General features: G+C 41.4%; 1 long non-coding RNA gene across 4 annotated transcripts; it reads left to right on the top strand.

The window, feature by feature from the left end:
- Positions 1-335: 335 nt before the first annotated feature.
- On the top strand, positions 336-22601 carry LOC144616056 (uncharacterized). Of its 4 annotated transcripts, none has more exons than XR_013554939.2 (5): positions 336-538; positions 1235-1338; positions 2223-2410; positions 21073-21185; positions 22444-22601. It is a non-coding gene; the product is annotated as an uncharacterized LOC144616056 (long non-coding RNA). The 4 variants fall into 4 exon arrangements; XR_013554936.2 differs by having other exon boundaries at positions 1151-1338; XR_013554937.2 differs by lacking the exon at positions 1235-1338 and having other exon boundaries at positions 336-864.
- The last annotated feature ends 746 nt before the right edge of the window (positions 22602-23347 follow it).

Raw genomic sequence — 23347 nt, 5'->3', positions numbered from 1 at the left:
ACAACCACAGAAATGTATTTTCTCATAGTACAGGGGCCAGAAGTCCAAAATCAAGATGGTGGCCAGGTTGATCTTCCTGGAGACTCTGAGAAAGAAGTCATCCCATGCCTCTGTCCTCCTACTTCCCTTCTGGTGGTTTTTTGGCTGTCTTTGGCATTCCTTGGCTTCTGGATCTCTGCCTTCACGTGACTGTCTTCCCTTGGCATCTGTGTCCAAGTTTCCCTCCTCTTACTGACACCAGTCATTGGATTAAGGCTCACCCTAATCCATTATGACCTCATCTTGCATTGATGACACCTACAAAGATTCTATTTACAAATCAGATTACATTCACAGGTACCCAGGGTTAGGGCTTCCACATCTTTTTGAGGGAGACGATTGAACCCATAACATCATGTTTATTTTAGGAAGCCAGGAAAAAGAGGGCTCATGTTCCTTTGCCTTGTGACAAAGCATAAATGTGGAGTAGCCTGGAGGTGTAGTGGTTGAGGCAAGGAGGAAGACACTGGGTGGTGTTAGGGGAAACTTGGGAAAGAAGGTATGTATCTGCAGAAGGCTGGCTCACGATTGGGCTGTTGCTCAACAAATATGATTTTCACCATGGGCCGTATACTATGATGATGTATTGGCGAACAAATGGATGTGAGCCCTGGTTTGGAGTGGGACAGGAGAAGAGAGACTGCTTTTATGTGGAACAAGGAGTCTGTTTTGCAGATTGCCTCTGGGCCACTTTCCCTGTAGGTTCTCGTTGAGACCTAGAAGCAGTGAGCTAAGAGTGAAATGAGCAACAACCGATGCACACCCTCACAGTGTGTGAAATATTCGGGGCAAAGGACAATTGTTTTCTAGGACACAAACGGCCAGGCAAGTATGACACACTTTGGTTTAGACCAATGCATAATTGGAGCAGATTCTGAGACCAGCCTCTATGATGGTGAGACTCTAGTCAAGCAACATTGGTGCCTGCAGGAATCAGCACTGTATTAGTTTCCACGGACAGTGGCTTACATGTGGCAAAGTGAATTTATTATCTTAAAATTTCCATAGTCAGATGTGTGAAATGGATCATATAGGGTTAAAATCAAGGTGTTGGCACAACCTTGTTTCTTTCAGATGCGCTAGGAGAGAATTCATTCCTTGTCTTTTCCAGCTTCTGGGTTTTGCCTGTGTTCCCTGGCTTGAGTCTGCATCACTAGGACTCTGACTCTCTTGCCTCCCTCCTTTTCCCTACCAGGACCCTTGTCATTGCATTGGGCCCATCTGCATAATCCAGGAGAGTCTTTCCATCTCAACACTCTTAACTTAATCACGTCTACAAAATCCTGCTTTCCGTGTAAGGTAACATATTCATAGGTTTGGCCAATTAGAATGTAGACGTCTTTGGGGAACGATTATTCCACCAACCACAAGCATGCTCAGTCATCATTGTCAGAACCTGGACCTCAGAGGAACCAGCAGGACAAGTGGCCATTGAGCTGGCATTTGGTCAGAGAAGGCTCTGAACATTGGTCCTATATATGTCAGAAGCACCTCTGCATTCAGATAAAGCTTTGTTTCCAAGTAGACATGTGTGCCCGTGTGTAAGTGTCTGGAAGTGAGGAAAGATGATGTTTTTATCCTCTCCCTTCATTAATATTCACTCCAAAGTAAGGGCAGTAGCCATGTTTGTTTTTCTGCATAGAGAAACTATACCCGGCTCAAGTCCAGTTCTGCCAAATTGTTCTGATATGTATATAACATATAGGAGCATACTGTGCATGTAATATACTTAACAAAGTGTATAAAAATTTTATATTCACATATGCATTATATGTTCATAGTCTCTATTGTTATATGTAATCTGTATCATGGATATATTTTTGATTGCCCTAACGTATAATATGAAAATGATTACATTCATGATAATGTGAATAAACAGACTTAGACTATATTAAGTGGTAATTTATAAACAGACATGAAATATATTAAATGTGTATATATAAGGTTATAAATATACTTTTTCTATGATCATTTTTTACTTTATGGATAGTCCCTTCCATGGTCAATCAAGTTGGATAGAACAATACATAAAAAAACATAACAGACTTTATAGCAGACCACGGAGCAAAAGTACAAGTTCAGGGAAGAGAACCAGCACGCATGGAGAGACTTTTTTCTATTTTACTGCTTAATCCTCTCCTCAACTGCATTAGATGATTAAGTCGTACTTATACCCATTTTAGAGATGAAAAACTTGAGACTAAGACGCCAACGACTTTTCGAAGATTCCACAGCCACCTGTGTCAGAATGGAGCTGAATTCAACATCTTCTGATGAACCCAACTGCATCACTCACAGTCGGTGTGAGCTTGGCACATTTGTGCAGCCGTACGTGGAGGTCACGATTATAACAGCTCATCCGCAGAGAGAGGTAAGGATCAAGGTCATGAAAAGAAGATAAGGCATGCAAGATTCTGTCTCTTTGTTGGAGAGCATGACATTGAGTGAGTGTCATGGCATATGTTAAATTAAGTGGTACTCACTCTTCCCTCTGGAGGAGTTCAGCAAAGGATAATGTCTTAGTATCTCTGAGGAAATTGTTACCAATGTAAAATATTCTACTTTGGTTAATCTAATTTAATTCTTAAACATTTCCGATGAAGTTATTGATTTCATTATATAGTGGTTGAAAAAATAAAGGACATTTTTTTTCCCCCAGCAAGGATAAATAGTCTTCTCTTATGGTGCTTGACTTCAAAGTTAGAATGTCTTTGAAAGCCATTTTTTGTTTGTTTGTTTGTTTGTTTCTGTGTTTCAGAGGCTTTTATGGTTTGCCCCGTTCTCTGTTTGAAACTAATTTTTTCCCCTTCTCTTCCCCCATGGTCTTCTGTGAAGTTTCTCAAATTCCACATATGAATGAAAATGTATGATATCTGTCTTTCTCTGACTTATTTAACTTAGCATAATACCCTCCAGTTCTATCCACGTTGTTGCAAATGTCAGGATTTCACTCTTTCTCATTGCCAAGTAGTATTCCCTTGTATATAAAAACCACATCTTCTTTATCCATTCATCAGTTGATGGACATTTAGGCTCTTTCCATAATTTGGCTGTTGTTGAAAGTGCTGCTATAAACGTTGGGGTACAAGTGCCCCTATGCATCAGCACTCCTGTATCCCTTGGGTAGATTCTTAGCAGTGCTATTGCTGGGTCATAGGGTAGATCTATTTTTAATTTTTTGAGGAACCTCCACACTGTTTTCCAGAGTGGCTGCACCAGTTTGCATTCCCACCAACTGTGCCATTTCTCCACATCCTCACCAATATCTATTGTTTCCTGAGTTGTTAATTTTAGCCACTCTGACTGGTGTGAGGGGGTATCTCAATGTGGTTTTGGTCTGTATTTCTCTGATGATGAATGATATTGAGCATCTTTTCATGTATTTGTGGGTCATCTGGATGTCTTCTTTGGAAAAGTGTCTATTCATGTCTTCTGGCCATTTCTTCACTGGATTATTTGGGTTTATTTTTGGGGGGGGGGAGAACAAACTGAGGGTTGATGGTGGGGGGCAGTAGAGAGGGAAAAATGGGTGATGGGGTTTGAGAAGGGCATTTGCTGGGATGAGCACTGGGTGTTGTCTGTAAGCGATGAATCATGGGAATATACCCCCAAAGCCAAGAGCACACTGTATGTAACGTAAGTTAGCTAACTTAACAATAAATTATATTTTAAAAATAAAAATAAAATAAAGAAAGAAATAAATACAAGCATTTTTATGGACTACTTGCCATTTATTCTCAACAATGTGTATGCCCTCAGTGGTAAAAAGATGTAGGGGTGCTTAGTAACACTTTGGAGTACGCAACTATTATTTAAACAGGGCAATGGTGAAAAGGAGACAGAGCAGTGTTCAGAAGATTGTAAAATAAACTAATAGTTATTTACATAAATCCTTATCAAATTGACCTCCTTACACTCAGCCATCTATATTTTCTTTCTCCTCTTGCAAGTGCGGTCTGACTTTTCAATATTCTGACAGTAGATGCAAGGAAAGCAGGACGTATTGAAAACAGGAGAAAGTTCTCTCAAGGCCTCAGGGCAAGCTCTGAGTTCTCTAGATGGATTTGGTTTACATTCCTTGCTGACACCTCTGTGCATATCAAAACCTCTTGCAAGACACCATCCCCAGTCCTTTTAGGTGCGTGGTTTAGTGATGAATGTGTACTATCTCTATGCTTCCTTGTGCACACTTAGGACAGACAAACCCAGATCTCTGGCCTCTTAAATAGTATATACAACTTGGCAATTTTTGAACACTTTTCAAGTTTTACTTGAGAAAAAAAAACGTGCATTTTTAATTAATACCTTCCAAGAATCTGCCTACCACAAGCATGCGGGGTATATTTTTTTCTAGTCTGTAATATAGATCCTTTTGTCACTTCTCCATTCAGGTGACTTTGTAACACCTATCCATGCTATCAAAGTTTACTCTGATGTGACATCCCTCAGGAAGACAGCCCAGATTACCTTTTCTCCCAGACTGAGTTGGATATATTTTATTTTTTACAGGGAACTCTGAGCTTAGCTAAAAAAACAAAAAAACAAAAAAACAAAAATAGAGCAAATTGAGAGAAGCAATTTCACATTTAAAAATCTCTCATGCCAATAGAATTGGAGATTTTTGGTGAATCTGAATCTGAATCAAGAAGATGCTTAATTTTTAAAAATAGGTAAATATCAGTAAATAAATGGGGGAGCCAACAGCCTAAATGGAACATTGTCACAAACCACATGAATGTTACACTGGGGAAAGTCCTATAGCTGCCCTCAAACCATTGGGTAACATTCTTTTAGTGTGTATGGCACCAATTCTGCACACTAGTATTTCTGGGTTTCTTCTGGGCACACGGTCAGATTTTAATTCCTCCTCACATTCAAGTTTAGGCATGATCAAGTCATTCATTGAGGTCAATAAAATATGTGTGTCTTCTGCGGTCAGAAGAACTTAGGATCTGGGATACAACTCTCCATATTCACCTTTTCTGTGCTATGGAGCAAGTTGATCTTCCAAATAGTGAGACTCTGTTCAAGCCTGAATTTGGACTAAGTCAGAAATGGAGTAGGATCCCATCCCTGCCAACCCACAATGGCTTGTGAACAGGAAGCAACTATTTTGCTTCTTCAAGCCACCGAAATTTGGAGTTATTTATTAGGGCAGCATAACCTCCTACTTTCTGAATAATATAATACATATATTTTAAGAAAATTGCATTTGACTGTAATTTGGTTTAAACTGATGGTTATTCTTATTCATAATGTATGCTCGAAGGTATTTGGGATAATTTTGCTTCTTGGTCATTTAGCAGGATACATTTTCCTCCCTTACCTGTGAACAAATACAAGTGGGGGGCTATCTTGAGGTATGCATACCATAACAACACAAAGGTTCATTTCATCTCCTTGGGAATCTTTATAAGCGATGGAATATCTCTATATCTTATACTGAGATAGTTTTGTTTGTTTTGTGGTTAGTGATATTTCTTTTAAGGACATTAGAAGCCCAAATATCAGTGCTCTAAATAAAGAGGGAGTGACTTTATTTGTTCATCATCATTTGTTATCTTGAGAATAAATCAGGGGGTGGGGAATGGTTAGATTGAGTTAGAAGAAGTGACCAGATGTTGTACATTGTGTTTACCTGTGGATAATGAACCTGTTTCTTGTTTTTGTTTTCATTTAAAACTTCCTGATGTCTGGGGAATAGAAATCCTGCTTAAATCATTAACATTGTCTAAGAGGAAAAAAAAAATATCTCACCGACCAGGGTTCTGAGGAAACCATAAAAGCTGATATGTGGGTATCATTTAATGTTATCTAGAGCAAAAATACAAGTATTCTGTAGAGAGTGCTTCTGAAATGCATTGTAGAGTTCTGAGTTTCCACCCAGTGACCCACTGAAAATAATATAATATATAGTATTTAAGCTTACCTCTCCCAAACAATGGTTTTCCCCTCTGACTTTTCTTCTGCTAAAGGAGGGGCATGAAGGAGGGGTCTTGCAGGGATGGGGGAGAGGAAGATCAGTTAATATTTTCAGCAAAACAATACAATCTACTCCACATACCAATTTAGCGGCCAAACTGCCCCTCAAGCTCGGAGTTGAGACTCCCTCACATAGTGCTTATTTTCCTGCACGCTCACTGACAAGTAACCCATCAGGTAATTGACAGGCTTAGAAAACACAGCAATAGCTGCAAAGCTGAGAATATCGCTTTGCCTGTTCTGCATTGAGATTTCTTATTTATTCCCCACTTCCCTATGTAGAAATTGAATTTCAACAAGAAGATCATTATTATCCTTGAACAAATAATACGATGTCAAACATTATGTAGACCCTTAAGTTTATGTCCATCCATTTGTTAGATGTTTGCCATTCTTCCTTTCCCAGATACACCCAGGAGAAGCATTTACCTTAAAATTTCCCTGATTCCCATAGTAATGAATTCACACTAGTTTACTCAAACTGGGTATTATAGTCAATCTCACTTTCCGTCACTTAAACCTGTTCCCTCAGTGGAAACAGAATAACTTTCAGGATGTCTCAGTCATTCCCACTTCTCACCCATGCCAACAATGTACTATTTACATAAGCCTGCTATTGACTTAGGACTTAGCCTTCTTTATCCAGTTTGGACATGACAAAATCCTTAAGAGAAAACCGAGAGATATTTTCCCAGACTTTGAATCATTATTCTTTTTCTCTATGGGCGACTTGCCAAATCTTAGCTCTGGGTCTGGCCCTAAATATCTGAAGGTATTTTCAGCCTCATCCCCCTGTGATCTCTCTCCTGGATTTACCCCCGCTTTCTAAATGTAACTTGAAAGTTACCAAAAGAGAGAGAGAGAGAGAGAGAGAGAGAGAGAGAAATGAATATTATACATTCTACTCATCCTTGTTTTTTGGGCTCTTCAATATGTGCAACTTACGATCAGTTCTTTTTTTTCTTGTCTCTTGGCCAAGATTTGAAATACCTTTGAAACGCATGACTTTTTAAAATTCCCATTATGAATCAGTCTTTCTACTTACCTGACCTGTTATTCCTGGAGCGGCTTGTTGAGGTCTTTCAATGTACAAAGTTGAACCCATCGTTGCACGTATCACTTTTCCAGGGTCAAAGAGGAAAGGAAACTTTCCTGTGGAAACATGGAATCAGCCTTGGGCAAGAATATAAATACAATGAAGGCTTCTTGGTGCCTGAGCTGAAATTGATGACCCGTTGCATCCTGGAGGTCCTTCTTTGCATTCATTTATGAATCTTTTCTTTGCCCGCTGACTGTGAGGAGGCTATCCACCATAGTAGTTAGGGAATAATCTCTGAATCCAGACGACCTAAGTGTACACTTCTTGCTCTCCCGTTGACTGATTTTGATCAAGTGAGGTAGCCTTTCCCGTCTTGAGTTTTCATTTCTGTATAAAGGGATATCAATACTTACACCATGTGTTTATTATATTGCTACCCAATAAAGCAAGGGATATAAATTGTGCGATGCATTTCTCAACACATAACAATTTATTGCCAAATGTTAGTTACCATTAAGAGCAACTTTGCATAGGAAACTGAGTTTTCTTTTTTTTCTTTGCTTCGGTTTAGCCTTTTGGGCGTTAGAACTTTATAATCGTTATTATTGTCATTATTGTTTTAATTTTCCAATGATTTCATTTGACTACGGTGCCTGGAACCATGGTTAGTACGGCATACATTCTCAACACCTCCATAAAGGAGTAGACAGAATGCTTCTACAGATGTAGAATCTGCACACAGAGAGGTCAGGTTACTTACAAAGATTTGAATGGGATGGTTGTGATTTGTTTCCACATCTATTTTATTTTAAAGTCTTCACACCCTGTCTACACCATACCTCTCAAAAAATATCAACACGCCAGTAACAGTATTTTAATGAGGAACTTCCTTTCCCCATGTTTATCGTTTCCATGTGGAGGGAAACCCATTAGTGTGAACTTCCTGTCCCTCTTCACTTTCCACACCCTTTTCCATGATTGGTGACTTAGGGAAAAAACAGAGAGCAGTTTTAGGTCAGTCCTTTATTCTCCCATCCTTTTAGGAATCCACCCAGTGACAGAGAAGATGTGGCCCGGTGTGCCTGAGGTCCGGCAGTAAGTCTAGTCGTCAAGATCTCACACTGGAGCAAGAATCATTGTGATTTCTTGGGAAAGTCAGCCTGGTCCCGTTGAGTGCTGCTTCTATACACAGTTCATCATATCCACCTAAACCGGTTTTAACAGTAAAAGAGAAAAGGTTTCATTTCCCTTGACCTTATTTCCAACTCTCGCTTAAGTCAGCTTCGAATTTAGATGAGAAAACATTTATTTTATCGGGTCCTTTCCTGGATCATTGTCAAGACTGGTTTTTTAAAAGGACACCCAAAGACAGACATGTTTCACTGGCCATATGGAAGACAAAATAATTGTGAGAAGAGATTTCAGAAGAAGCCAGAGTCCTAAGGGCCATGTTCAGGTGTTTGAGCCTTTCTTCCCGCCAATTTTTACTGCCAGAATTTTCAAGGGTAGGGCTAGGATCACAAATATCTCCTTTATCGGAGAGTATTAGCAATTAATTTGGGGACATTTCATCCTATCCCCTTCTGATACTCTCCAGGAGAGTGCTTACCAAATTTGGGGGGCCAGGAGACAATGTTAGAATCAACTACAAACAATACATCTTTCTTCTCCCAAGTGAGGGTAAAAAAGTAAAAACAAAATTTTGCATTTCGTTTATATAAGTATCTTTTATTTCCTCATTCATTAATTTGCTCTTCTATCCTTCCAGTGTTTGTTAAACTCTCATTCTATTACCGGGACTTAACTTGTGCTGGTGATATAATGGTGAGCAAGCATGAAGGATTCTTAAGTTCAGGGGACTCAAGCAAGAAGCCTGTTATACTACCAAATATCTGTATTCATTTATGTTACTTTATATTGAGTGATAAAATTTGATCTAAATCCACACTGAATCTCACAGACATTAATCTTAAAAAGAGTAAGTAAATGTACGAAGGTCCTACAATTTATAAGTAATGGTCCTGGAATATTAACTGAATTTTGTCTGACCCGGAACTATGTTCCTTGCTCCAAGTGGCCTCTGCATCCTTAACTCCCATCATTTTGGTTGATTTATCTCATAATCTTCCTTTCATTCTTGACTAAAGTTTTTGGCATTTTCTTGGTTTGAGTATTGAGTTCATGATTTTCTAGTTTTCAATTTGGCTGCCCCCATGGGGTACTTTGTACCCGATCACTGATTTTCATTGCTTATTAATTTACTCAATTATCCTACCAATCTTTAATGTGTGACCGTTTTGTGTTATGGATTCAAGTTACAAATAAACACACACACACACACACACACACACACACACACACCCCTAATTCTTATCCTCCTAGTAACAGAAGGATCTTTATGTGTAGTCAGGGAATTTTACTCAGCCATATAACGTCAGTTTTATTCTAACACTCAGTATATTGAATTAATACCTCCCAGGGAAAATATTCTAATTATTCTCCAAGAAGTAGATCCCTGGTTTCTACACTGAAGGCTGAGATGTGCTGTTTCACAGAACCTGTGGTCTGGGTCTACCTATCCAAGTTGCTTTTCTCTAATGTCCTCAAAGGTAGATTTTAAAAGGGTGGATATAGGAGGACACAAAGAACTCACACTAAATTTTGTTGTTGTTGCTGTTGTTGTTGTTGTTCTTTTTAGAAAACAAACATTTCTTGTCCAACCCATCAATAAACAACCATTACAGTCTTTGGATAATTAGGAATGAAATAAACAAAGGTTCAATGTACCATGGGCTGAGTATGAAGAGTGGAACATAAGAAACGTGATCTTGAAAAATGTTTACTGAAAGTCATCATGCTGCCTGGGGCTTGGTCTTCAAGTTCATTTTCAATGAGAGCTAAGACTGTGAACTGTGGCTTCTTCATTCCAGTTCAGTTACCAATCTTGGCTAGAAAGAAATGCTCATACCTTGGATTCTTCATGGGCTAAATGGGACCACAGTGACAAGGACCTATTGGAAAGTGTTTTCAGGAAGGGAGGTGGTAGAAATCGTAGCAAGATATTTGGAGACTTCCAATGTAGCTAAAGGCTCAATTTTCATAGGAAATAAAACCTTGGTTCACTGTACTAATAAGATATTTTTTTTCTAGCTCTTTCTTTCTAAATGCTCCTGAAGAATGCATAATACCGCATATTTTTGAAAACTTAATGATCTTTCCAAGAGTTATTTATTGTAGTGAGTATTTGAGGGAGGTGGAGTACCATGAGGTAAATTTCCCCTCCATCTAACATGTCTCTGGCTGTGACTTACTCTTCCTAGGCTATGGGGTGCAACTGACATTTGCTTCTTGAATTGGACCCTGTTCTCTTTGGCCACTGTCATGCCCCAATCTCTGACCACCAGGGCCATACTTCTCAGAGAGTGGTCATTGGAGTAGTTTTCCATTCATCTGCAGAACTCTGCTCCACATAGAGGGCAAGGTGACTTTGAAAGCAGCCAATGAAGGCTGCTTTGCCCATTTGACAAAGCAGATTTGCTCTGGAAGGGGCAGGCCATTGCAGTGGGCCGGTGATGTTTCTGATCAACCCAGGGACTGGTTTACGTTTGGCAAGAACATTTAGATTGCCATGAGCTGGTGCAAGGTGTCATGGTTGTACTTGAAGTAGTGTGCAAAACACTCCTCTCAGGCAGGGTTGTGGGCTATGGAAGGAGAAGGAGACATTAAGTGTGGGTGGCCTTACAGCCTGCTACTGGGGATCAGCCTTCTCCGACAGGTATGGTGCTCCCCTTGGCACCTGGAGCTGCCAGTGCTGGAACTCTCCCTGGCTGGCCAAGAGCCTGCCTCTGATTGGGATCAATGGCCGAGAACATAGAGGGTGTATCTAAGGAAACAGATGTTCCTAACACTGACCAATAGGAGCACCCACAGGACAGGGACGACTCGGGCCCAAGGAAATGTCAGGTGGGAGACTGTGAGAGACGGTGCCTGGAAGCAGGAGGGTGTTTCCTCAAGGCAAAAGAATTGCCATTACCAGCAGCACCAATGAACTTCAGTCTTATCATAAACTTGACCTGACAGAATTGGGTCAGGGCACCTATGTCACAATATCTGCGTGGTCCAGGTAGTTTGTCCACCGGCTTTAATAAAACTGCATTCTTTTGAGAGTCCTCCTTGCATCTCAGTGTGCCATTCTTTTAACTTTGCTGTTATCTGTGGGTTGTGCCGGAATTGGCTGGAATAGAAAATACTCTGGAGAATCTTACATTACACGTTTAGGATTTTGCCGCGTGTAAAGGGCTCTCACCTAATCACAAAGGCACACTTCTGAAATGGAAGATCCCGGAGAACATGGCACACGACCTCCTCTCTGGATAGGAAACAAGTGCTGAGCTCAGTGGAATGCCCAAACAGAAAGGGCGTCAGTATATCCAAGTTCCAGAGAGGTAAACCGAGGCTTGAGGAACTCAAGGAAATTGCTAATTGGTGACGGGGCTGGTATGGCAGCAGTAGGTCTGAAATTCAGCTTTCCTGATAATTGGAGCAGTTTTCTGCTCTCTCCTTTTTTTTTCTTCCTTGTGTATTTAATTTATTATTACTATTATTATCATCATCATCATTTTGTTAGTTGCTCATGGGACAGCTTTATCGCCCCAAAGCAATGTGAACAGAATTTTAGATGGTGACATCATTGTAGAGCTCAGATGTGTTCATTGCTAAAAGCGGAAAGCTTCCAGCAGGCTGTGGTTTAATGAGGCAATCTCAAAGCAGCTTAAACCATTGTTTGCCTTTTGCCTTTGTTTGCAAATTCAGCACAACTTCGTGAAATCTGCCAGAAAATGACAAGAGTCTAGCAAAATTACTCATAACTCGAGGGACTGGGTGAAAGCAAACTGTCATCGCCTCTTTCCGTGGCAATTTGAGATGGCCGATGAGACAGGCTTCCGCACGCATTGTTTCAAGGTCAGGACAACAGCAGCCCAGAGTGGACACCTTCCCCAGCAATTCCACCTCTGAGACCCAGGTCCCTGCATTCCACAGTGGTTATTGAAAAAATCCCTGTTGCCCTGCCCCCACCCCCCCCCAATTGCCTCTAAAAGTCATTTTGTGGAAATGGTCCTTGAAAATAGGATCTCAGTGACAGTAAAGATTATCATTAGGTTTCCAAAGAAAATAAAAACACCCCCATACAAGGGCAATCATATGACATTTGCATTTATTTTCTGAAAAACAAAACAAATGAACAAGCAAACAAAAAAAGGAGGAATAGACTCATAAATATCGGGAACTAACTGGTGGTTGACAGAGAGGAAGGGGGTGGGGGGAAGAGTAAAATAGACAAAGAGGTTTGAGGGGTACAGACTTCCAGTGACAAAATAAGTAAGTCACGGAGATGAAAAGCACAGCATAGGGAATATGGTCAATAACATTGCAATAAGGTTGTGCGGTGACAGACGGGGACCTCACGTATCGTGGCGAACACTGAGTTATGTATAGGAGGTGGGATCACGTGCTGTACATCTGAAACTAACATCAAATCACACGTCAGCTATGCTTCAATAATAAAAAATAAAATAAATAAAATAATAAAAACACCAACTTCCATTTTTATGAGATAGATAGCAGGTTACAATAGTGGAGAAGGAGGAGGAAAAGACGGCAGTGAAAAGGAATATTCTGGAAAATAGATGCTGTAAGGATGTGCATAGGGTCCAAGACCTGGTGTCTACACCCTATGGAGATTTTGTCCCTCCCGCCCCGGTGAGATGAAGATACGGTTCATTACCAGGCAAGGGGCCTCAGGTTTTTCCTTCCTTCCTTCCTTCCTTCCTTCCTCTAAGGAGAACCTGACCTTTAAGCACTCTACCCCAAGGGAGAGGCCTGGGCCTGCTTGCTGGGGTCTGTGGTCTGGAAGAGGGTTCGGAGAAGAGCTTGGGTATGCAGGAGAAGCAGGGACTCCAGGCCAGTTCAGGCAGAGCCCCTTCTCTTTCTTGTTCATTGTTATTTTATTGTAACTCATCTGAATAATGTGGGACATGGGAAAAGAATTCTAGAATTAGCCAGATATGTTACTAATTACATTTGGGAGGAAGATATAAGAAAGAGGGTACGGATGGGGCTGTTGGTGAGGTTAATGGCAAGCATGTGATATAGGAGAATTTGGATTCTGAGAATTCTTTTTTTTTAAATTTTTTTTAATGTTTATTTATTTTTGAGACAGGGAGAGACACCATGAATTGGGGGGGGGGGGGGCGGTCAGAGAGAGAGGGAGACACAGAATCTGAAACAGGCTCCAGGCTCCGAGCTGTCAGCACAGAGCCTGATGCGGGGCTCGAACTCACGAACTGTGAGATTATGACCTGAGCCAAAGTCGGATGCTTAACCGACTGAGCCACCCCAGGCGCCCCTGGATTCTGAGAATTCTTGCTGAGTTGCTTGAGTGACATGGAAGGTCCCTGGAATACCTGAGTTCATTGCTTGGGGCACTTAACTTTTTGCTGTTGTTGTTTTGCTTTGTTTAATATGACTCTGTAGGAAAACTGTCATAACCCCTAGCCTTTTCTAGGTGTCTTAGTTCCTCTTTTATAAACCCAGTAGAAATAGTCTTCAGCCAAAAATTAAAAAAAAAAAAAAAAGAATATTAAAAAAAAGGGACGCCTGGGTGGCTCAGTCGGTTGAGTGTTTGACTTCGGCTCAGGTCATGATCTCACAGCTTGTGAGTTCGAGCCCCGTGTCGGGCTCTGTGCTGACAGCTCGGAGCCTGGAGCCTGCTTCAGAGTCTGTGTCTCCCTCTCTCTCTGCCCCTAACCCACTCTCATTCTGTCTCTGCCTCGCTCAAAAGTAAATTTCCAGTACATGGATGACTAGACTAGGAGATGGCATGCGGGTGCTCTGGGCTGCCCGCTCTGGATCACTGAGCTGTGTCTGGGGCATCAGGGCAAGCAGATAATCCCAGGATTATGGTCATAGGCCTTTCCCAGTGAACCCAAACTTAAAACTGTTTGCCCACTCATTGAACAATAGCAACAACAACAACAATAATAATGCTGTCTTCGGAGAGGCAGGTTACTGCCAGTTTTTTTTTAATATAAAGTGTATTTATTTATTTTGAGAGAGAGAACATGAGTGGAGGAGGGGCAGAGAGAGAGGGAGAGAGAGAATCCCAAGCAGGCTCCATGCTAATAGCATGGAGCCAAGATGCTAGGCTTGAACTCACCCACCATGAGATCAAGAGTCAGATGGTTAGCTGACTGAGCCACCCAAGCACTCCAGGTTACTACCACTTTGTAAGAGGATCCTGAGATAGAAGCGATTGGCCTGCAAGGCAAGGAATCGTCCAATCAATTCCTCGCTGGAGATCAGAGAAGACTTAATTGGTCCTTCCCAGTTCTGGCCCCAACGGAGGCTTATGGGAAATGGCAAGGTGTAAAAGCAGGGGTCATGTGGGCTTTCGGACAATTTAAATTGACAGTCCTTACTCCTTCTGGAGTCAAACGCCTGCTGAGATTTGATGATAACTGGGAGTTCTCTCCAGCAAATGGATTAATGCATAAATTTGCAGGAATCATCAGTGGATTCCCGATCCAGATGATCTTATTTAATTGAGCCAAAGGGTTAGAAACCAAAGACAAAGATCCAGGACACAAACAATTTGAGGATGTCTTGGAAATGTCAATTTCCAAGGGGTTGCTCATTATCTCTCAAAGTTGCCACAGAACAAATAATGGTAAGACTGTAAAACCAGGCAGACCCTGGGATCCTTAACCACGGGCCTTAAGGAAGAGTCATATTGAAGAGACAAGAACCAGGGGCAGAAATGCTCCAAGGAAGAACCTCAAGAACCCAAACGTCCATCAACTGATGAAGGGATAAAAATGTGATATATATACACACACACACACACACACACACACACACACACACACACATAGTGGAATACTATTTGGTGATAAAAAAGGATGAAATCGTGCCATTTGCAACAACGTAGGTGGAACCAGAGGGTATTATGCTAAGCGAAATAAGTCAGTCAGAGAAAGGCAGATATCATATGTTTTCACTCATATGTGGAATTTGAGATACTTAACAGAAGACTGTAGGGGAAGGGAAGGAAAAATAAGATACAAACAGAGAGGGACGCAAACCACAGAGACTCTTAAATACAGAGAAAAAACTGAGGGTTGATGGGGGTAGCAGTTAGGGGGGAGGGGGAAAATGGGTGATGGGCATTGAGGAGGGCACTAGTTGGGATGAGCACTGGGTGTTGTATGTAAGTGACAAATCATGGGAATCTACTCCTGAAGCCAAGACGACACTGTATGTTAGCTAACTTGACAATAAATAAATACAAAACAAAAAAAATATCTGAGGGCACCTGGGTGGCTCAGTCGGTTAAGCGTCTGACTTCGGCTCAGATCATAATCTCACGGTTCGTGGGTTCAAGCCCCACATCGGGCTCTAGGAAGACAGCTCAGAGCCTGGGGCCTGTTTCCAATTCTACGTCTCCCTCTCTCTCTGCCCTCCCCTGCTCCTGCTCTCTCTCTCTCTCAAAAATAAATAAACATTTTAAAAAATTCTTTTGCTTTCAGAATACAGTGCAAACTACTCAGGGCTATAACTGCCTCTCAGGATTTTTTTCCCTTCTTCGTCCCCTCACCCTCGGCCTGTGTTCCGAGAACGTTGGCTTCTGACACTTCCTGAGCACTAAACCCTTGACCCGTTGCGGAGCTTAGCCATTCAGTTCCTCATGCTGGAAGTGTTGTCTGGATGGGTTCCTCTTCAACGTCTTACCAGTTCATCAGAGAGGACTTCATTGATCACCGTACCTAAAATTGTCCCCTCATGCTAACCTCAGGACTCTCCATAAATCTCCCTACAGAATGTCACTAGTTTGTTCCTTTAAAAGTAGTGGCTAACACGTATGGAGCCCTTAACTGTGTACCAGATGCTATGTAACATTACTAAATGGGAGCACGTGGGTGGCTCAGCTGGTTGAGCGCCCGACTTGGGCTCAGGTCTGGAGGTTCGCGAGTTTGAGCCCCGCATCTGGCTCTCGCTGGCAGCTCAGAGTCCGTTTCGGATCCTCTGTCCCTCCCTCTCTGACCCTCCCCTGCTCGCGCTCTCCCCCAAATAAATAAATACTAAAAAAAAAAAAAAATTACAAAATGTAATCCTTTAAGACGTGGGGCCTGTTCTTATTTCCTCTTAAAGTATGAGAGGGAACTGAGGCACAAAGAGGTGAAGTAACCCGCCCACGGTCGCACAGACAGAGGTGCACCTACGATTCAAACCCGAGCCCCTGTGGCCGGACTGTCTTGCTATTCTGTCCCTGCGGCTTCTGTGTCCCCCACCAGAGGGGAAGTTGCCAGGGCCAGAGACTGGCAGTCCCCTCCTGACTTCACCACTGCATCTTAAGTGGTGGGAACAAGGTGTCTCACACACTCTGTACTCAGCTATTTGTTGAAGAAATGAATAAAGGGAGAAGTGTGGGGGTCCGGAACGTGTCAGAAGACGGGACTTGAGGACTAGGTCTGGGGAGTCACCAGGAGACTCACAGAGCTGATCAAAGGGAGGGAAACTTCATTCTGGATTCAGGGCTCCGTACCTAGTTACCTCGTGGTCTTCTCTAAATCCCTTACCCGACCCAGGCCTTATTTCCTTCAGCGTTGTAAATCTTGCAGTTTCTGTCAAACACTGAGCACACAGCAGGTCCCCAGGATGTGGCTGGGGCTCTGCTGGGAAGGGAGGAGGAGGGAGGAAACAGGGAGGAAGAAAGGAGAAACAGAGATTAGCTTCATCTCATTGAACCTACATAGACATAACAGTATTGTTTTAACCACTATAAATTGCTATGTAAATCTTAAATGGGCTATCCATCCCTTAACTCTAGGGTACTGTGGTCTATTTGAAAGAACATGCATTTGGAGTCAATTATTCTTAAACTTTTATTATTGCTTTGTAACCAGGGGGGTGCTGGTACATATTAAACAATCCGCTCTTGGGGGAGGAGTCGGGGCTGATTCGTGGGAATCCCTGATCTACGTGTTCATGAATAGTTTCACTGTGGCTGACTTCAAGCGACCAATACGGCATTTCTGAATGGGGAGTGGGCTCTTACAAGCTGGTATGAGCTGGTTCCAGTGCACCACGGTACCTCCTGAAATGTGACCCTGCAGGAACAGTCTCCCGGAAATTCAATTTCATGCCCATCAAATGGTGTATCTGTCTGTGTCTCCCAGTCTGGGGCTGCCGGGCATATTAAATGTGACAATTCGGGGAAATACTGAGCACAGTGCCTGGCACGCAACAGTGAACGATGAATTTTGGCCCCTTCCTTTGAAAGATCAGTCAAGATTAACAACCCCAAAAGCTTCCTCAAGGTTGTGTTGGTAGAGAGAACCGGGAAGAGAATCCAGGTCTCTTAGGAGAAACAATTTTTACCTTATTTTTCTACTTTCTTTTTCATTCTGTCTATAATGATCTTATCTAAACATTTTTCCTTGGCTCTCATTTCCTCTGACTAGAGCTAGACAGTCAATTGCAGAAAGGATAAAATAAATGAGAAGTAATAACTATGACCTTGGTACCACATTTACTTTATAAATAAGATGAATCTTTCAGAACGTTTGGTCTGATGACATGACATAACTGGGGCCCTAAAGCTGAATTTATAAAATCTTAAATATACGGATTTAAGGTTTTAAGAAAAAGTGGCAACCCCCTGGACTTATTACAGAAGTTGCTAAACAATTGACAAAGATACCCAGAGAGGTACAGGTGTATATATGTGTGTATATATGCATATATGCATATATATATATATATATATATATATATATATATACATATATATTCACATTTTCCATAAATATGTATGTGTTCATGTATTCATTTTTTATTCATAAATTCATAGGTAATTTGGAACAAGAGTACCTAGAAATAATTAGTTTATTGATTTGCCTTCTTATTCATGCATTTTTATTCCCGTAATTATTCATGCATCCAATCTTTGTGGAACATTTGCTATGTGCCAGACATTGGGCTTGGCAAGAGGGCGTACCAAAATCAGTTCTAGGAGTTTCCTGCACTGTAGGAATTGCACTGAGTTAACTTTCTAGGGGTTTCCTGCACTGAGTTAACCGATTCCTAGGTAGATAGACATAGATAGAGTCAATTACAATGCTAAGAAAGGTCAGAACACTAAGATAAAAATAAAAATGGCAGAGGCACAAAGCTCACATCTTCAATTTTGTCAAGTAATGATTTGGCAGGAAAGGGGGTGGATGGGAGTTTTTCTTTTAGCTAGCTTTAACATTTTGCTTATATACCTATATTGAAGGATGGAAACAAAACATAGATTCCAAATAATTCAACATAGGGTTGTCTCAGGATTGTCATGGGATTGTGTCTTTGAGATCCCATCATGGGGCAGTCCTGTTATCCAAGACGCCTGCCTTCTCAGGTTCAAGGTCTGCGGGAGCCTATGCTGTAATACACATAGGGGCCTGTAGATGGCAGACTTCACTCATTGTTCCGATGCAATTCACCAACACCTGTTGGATGTGTGGTTAAACTTGACGCCAGGGCAGTCTAAACCTTTCCCCTAGAGCAGCTCCGCAAATGTAAAGCTTCGTATTTCTTTACCTGGTCCACCTTAAAACCTCGTGTTGTGACACATTTTTCATGTCAGAGATTTTTAATGTTCCTTGGCGTTTCCATTTCTTTATTTTCTTTCTTTCTTTTTTTTTTTTTTTTTTTTTTTTTTTTTTTTTTTTTTTTTTTTTGGTACAGCTCATAAATGACTGTGTAGGCAGGGCTTCAACCTGAAAGACTTCTGATCTTCAGATCTAAATAAGAAATTATTTAAGAAAAAAGTCAATACAGTGGAAAAATCAGGTAAATTAAAAATACAGACCACTAACCCTGAATATAAACATGCCTGCTAAGCATAGACTCTCTTTGCAACACCCCACACCTGTTTCTTTTCTGGGATTCTGGCCCTCTGTTAACACCTTGGCCCAAGGGCTAGAATTGTTTCACCAAAGCAAACATTTATGGACTTCCTTCTATTTGCAGAATACTGCATTTGGTGATAAGAAAATATACAGCTGAATAAGCATAAAACTTGGCCTTTGAAGCTCATAATTTTGGGGAGGAAACTAATAATGCTGTAACTAGAACACCACAATTCAAGGAAGGCACTCTAGGTCTAGAAGGGTAGAGGATATTACACCCAATAATGATGGATGGAATATTTGTGGAAAGATGAAATTCGAATTAGCTGTGGGATTATTCACAGAAACTTCACAGGCAACCCTAAGGAGAAGGCATTACAAATATTTGAATCTGTTTGGACAAAACCCTATTTTGCAAGTTGCTTGGAGGCCAGGAATGGTCGTATTCAATGGAATTGAATTTTGGATTTCCTGGTCAGCTAATCCAAAGAATCCCCAAATAAACATCTATATTATCTGCTATTTATTCTGTATCTTGAAACAATTGTTATATTTATACCACATTAAAATATACCTATCTGGCAACTTTATAGTTTTCCGTATATGCTTATTATAAAAAATCTATAAACTTTGGGGGAAAATAATTAGGCAGTCATAAAAATAATCTGTCATCCTACCTCCCTGATAAAACTATGCCTAATATTTCAGTGCTAAATGAAACTTAATGATTAAATAAACATTCTAATAGCATGATGTCTACGTTTATTAAAAGCTACTAGCTTGAGACTGAACTTATTGGCACATAAAACCAGTCATGAGCACAGTGACATTTTCCTGCCTTGTTACAAATTATAAGCGATCGATGAAAATGATTTTCATTTTGAAACTAGAAAAACTAACTAATGTATTTCTTTTTTTCCAGTAAGGTCTCAGCTTTGGGTTTTGTCTATAAAAGATTTAAGTCCAAGCTAAGATGAGTTATTTATTGGATCGTTGCTTCTCTTTCTGAGACTCTATTTCTTTTCCGTCAAGTGATGTCATTATACCTACTCTTGTTTGTGACATTCAAAGGAAGTTGTGTACTAGACCTGGCACGTGTCAGGTGCCATGAAATGTAATTTCCCTCCTACCCTTTATGGAGAGCAGGCTCTTTTCCTCTTACCTGCTGAGGAACTCTGAGAAGGATGTAAACATCCCTGTAGTCTAGAATCTCTCGGCCTTGGTGCTGTTGACATTGGGCCAGGTAAATTTTTGTCGTGGGGACTGTAGGGATCTGCAGGATGCTTATCGGGACCCCTGCCCTCTACTCAAGACACACTAGGGGCAACTCTCTAGTTGTGGCAGCCAAAAAATATCATTAGACATAGCCAAATATCTCTGGGGGGTGCAACTCACCCCTGATTGAGAATCACTGCCCTAGTACCTTAAAAGCACCTGCTTCGTTGATATAGATGGATGAGAAATGTCTCTCTCTAATACACCTGTGTTATACACCATGGCCGCACAGCTGCTACCCTGGCTGAGTGCTCTTAAATCCTCCCTTCGCCAGTTTTATGAAGCTACGGTACCTCCAACGACCCTTGACTGCATCACCTAGCTCCTGAGAAGTCCTGGACCCAACAGTTTGCGTTTTAGCATCCTTTTCCTGGATAGCTCCTGAGGTCTCTAACCCATCTATGTTGCCTTGGGTCCATTGTCTGGTTTGTCTTAGGTGGATGCTTCACCCACTGAGTCACAGTCCCCCAACTGCCCAATCTATCCAAATAACCTTCTGCCTCGGGTCACAGGTCTCCATATACTCAGTGACTGACATAGATGCTGTATGTATAAAATTCTTGGGGGAGGGGTTGTGTCATTTGAATAGGATTATGGTGGGTATCGCGATGAAACAATGGCAATGGGTATCTCCATGAAACAATAAATTAAATTAATTTAATTTAATTCAAATTAAATGGTGCTATTCATACTTGTCTTTTAATATTTTTATGTCGATTATTTTTTTCTGCCATCTTATGCTTTTGCAGAATGTACACAATTGACAGGTTTTTTTCATTTGTTTAGGTGACTTCAAGTGTATTGGGCAGTCCTGTCATGACTATAAGGAGCATCACCTGCGTGGAAGGGCATGAGGCTCTGGACAACCCCTAACCACCAATCCTCTCTCCTTCCTGATGGTGCTGTGACTTCCATGCCTAACTATATTGTTAGTTTAAAAAGTATGACCACTGAGAAACACCTCATCTCCCGCTCTTTGAAATTACAGACCCATCCCCTACCAAGAACTCCTTATTTTAGTATTTTAGACCCTATCCATTCTATTGGAGATCCCCAGATACCAAATTTAGTTCAAATAAAACTGAAGTTTTTACCATACTGTGTGTTGAGCTTCTGGACTGACCTCCAGGCAGATGCTCTGCCCTTAGCCATATCAAATTCTTTTCTCCAGGTTTTTCTAGATTTTACCTTTGTCCTTTCTCCCATGAGTTTTAGATACTAGTGTTAGTCAAGCTTTCTCAAAAAGCAGAATCTCAGGCAAAGGCTTGCATTGCATAGTTTATTTCGGGAAGCAGTCCCAAGGAAAAGGATAGGGCATTAGGAAAATGAAGCAAGCAAGGAAGGAAGGAAAGAATACTTTAGAGTTTGTTGTTGGGATGGTCACAGTATGGATCTCTTAGGCTAAATTCTGTTGGGAAACCTTTGATCCGTGTGTCATGATCCCCCAACTTGTCCACCTGGGGGACAGGAAAAGGTTGTATTTAACCATTGGCTTCAATATCCCATTGGTCAGGAATTGGATCCACGGAGTATTAACTCCATTATAATTCCAGGCTCGTCCATGTGTCAAAAATGGCTTATCTAATTGTTACAAGGAATTCATGTGACAGCATGAGATGTTTAGTGCAACAGAGGGAAGTGGTTTAAGAATCTGTTCACTTGCAAACCATGATCATAGCCATGGCTGTGATAAAAATGCGAACGGAGGAGATAGGATACAAAACTACCTAACATGTGTGTTGTGTCCATGTTGCTCAAGGTGATGAGGTCATGGACCCTGGATTAAAATCTGCTCTATATTATCAGTACCAGGACTCTCTTATTCCCAGGCAACAAGAGGGGGGATGCGCTTTCATCTGATAAGCATTAACTAGTGAAAGTGTATTATCCAGATAAAGCCAGCCAGAAGAAAGATAAAATCTCAAGAGAGCTTCAAATGGGCATGTTTTTATACAAGGCTCAAATCGATAATAATAAGCCCCTTGACTCCACGTTGGCCTTTCATTCTTCTCCCAATTTAAGCCTTCTTCCAATTCAGCATGGTCACTAACCCTATCGTATACGGTAGCGTTCTCAAAGAGAAAGGCCTTATCAGTTTGCTACCGTTATCTTCACCCTTTGTCCTGGAAACTTTCATATCATTTCTAATCTTTGTAGAATCTGGACGCTTTGATGGGTCCTGCTGATGCATCCAGATGTAAACCATCATTATATGGATCCCATGTATGAAGTAGGACTGAACATTAATCAATCATTAGGCATCTGTGATTTCAGCACTTCCCCCTTTGAAGTCTCTAATAAACGTCCGCATTTAATATTCACTACCCACTTTGTGTTTAAACCTGTGGAAGAGTATTGTCTCAAATGATTTTGTGTTAAAATTCTCCATTGCCAGTGTTTACACATGCGTGTGTGCACGCGCTTGTGTGTCCATGTGTGTGTGCGTGTGTGCGCGCGTGTGCGCACGCATGCATGGGCAGGTGATGGAGGGAACGTAGAAGTTACAAGACCTGGGGTGTTATGAATTAAAGGAGGAAGGATCTTCTTAAGTTGGGTCCCTAGTAGCAGGGTGTGAGACAAAGATTTGAATGCAAGTGGTGTATTGGGTGATCCCAATTTGGCATCCCAATTTGGGTGATCCCAGGAAACACTGGTAGGCAACAGGGAAATAAGACAGAAAAAGCCAAGAAAGCTGTGTTATTCCACATCTCTGAGAAGCAGACACCAAGGCAGGGTCACACGTATATGGATTTCATTGGGGGAAAGTGTCTATGTTAGGAGAAAATGGGAAGGGACTAGGAGAAGCCTGGAGAATGGTCAGATTTCAGTGGAAGTTGGAAGGAGACGGGGAAGAAGGAACGTCGGGCAGAAGCATCTTAGACCTCTTAGAAAAGTTTGGTAAGGCCTGTGGGGAGCCCTTGAGTCCTGGAAGCTAGCAGAGAAATATCGCACGTGCCTCAGGGTCCCTGTCTCTCAGTCAGTGGCTGAGAGCAGTTCTTGGGAAGCGTGGTCTTGGTGCAAATGCAGTGATGGATGTAAGAACAAAGCCGCTGGGTCTCTC

This window comes from Panthera onca, chromosome B1, assembly GCF_046562875.1.
Source record: "Panthera onca isolate mPanOnc1 chromosome B1, mPanOnc1 haplotype 2, whole genome shotgun sequence".
NCBI lineage: Eukaryota > Metazoa > Chordata > Mammalia > Carnivora > Felidae > Panthera > Panthera onca.
Note: the sequence above shows the minus strand (reverse complement) of the source record. Positions and strands in the feature narration are given on the sequence as shown.